This window comes from Corvus brachyrhynchos, unplaced genomic scaffold (assembly GCF_000691975.1).
Source record: "Corvus brachyrhynchos isolate BGI_N302 unplaced genomic scaffold, ASM69197v1 scaffold45, whole genome shotgun sequence".
Taxonomy (NCBI): Eukaryota; Metazoa; Chordata; class Aves; order Passeriformes; family Corvidae; genus Corvus; species Corvus brachyrhynchos.
The window spans coordinates 1,169,700-1,170,390 of NW_008238361.1; the positions used below are offsets into that span (position 1 = coordinate 1,169,700).

General features: G+C 43.4%; 1 protein-coding gene across 1 annotated transcript in view; it reads left to right on the forward strand.

Moving 5' to 3' along the window:
• Nucleotides 1-6: 6 nt before the first annotated feature.
• PRPF40A (pre-mRNA processing factor 40 homolog A) overlaps nucleotides 7-691 on the forward strand; it is a 9,579-nt gene continuing 8,894 nt past the window's right edge. The window contains exon 1 of the mRNA XM_017736046.1: nucleotides 7-30. The gene's annotated coding sequence lies outside the window, so the exon portion shown is untranslated. The remainder of the gene's footprint in view (nucleotides 31-691) is intronic.

Below are 691 nucleotides of genomic sequence, written 5' to 3' on the forward strand. Positions count from 1 at the left end.
TGAGGCGGCCAAGCAGGAGGCCTCGGGAGAGTAAGTGGAGTTAAAAGGCAAGGGCATGGATTGCAGCTCCAGGAAAGTGGATTGGGATGGGATATGAGGGGGAAATCCTTCCCTGTGAGGCTGGGAAGGGGCTGGGATGGAAGTCCCAGGGAAGCTGTGGCTGCCCCTGGATCCCTGGAAGTGTCCAAGGCCAGGTTGGGTGGGATATACCCTGGGATAGTGGAAGGTGCTCCTGCCCATGGCAGGGGTGGATTGGGATGATCCTTAATGTCCCATCCCACCCAACCCATTCCATGATTCCATGATAATTTATGAAGCCACATGGCTTTGCTGCCATTTTTCATTTCTTAGCAGCCTCAGTGACAGGAACATTCCATAAATTTTCCAGTAGCTGTAAGAATTTCCCAGGGTGCCATTAAACTCTTCCCCCTTATGCTCCTTTTCCATGGTTCTGTGCCATTGGTTATCACTGGAAGAAAATAAAATACTAAAGAGATTTTTATCTGTTCCAGCCACAATTCCTTTTATTTTAATAATGAAAAATTGATTATGTGAAAAATTAAAACTTAGGATTTTTATCATTCAAAGTAAAAAAGAAATGCTGTGGGGGATTTTAGACAGCAAGACATAATTAAGGATAAGAGGCACATTTTTAGGCACTTCTCTTTATGTTTTTATATAAAATATCAAT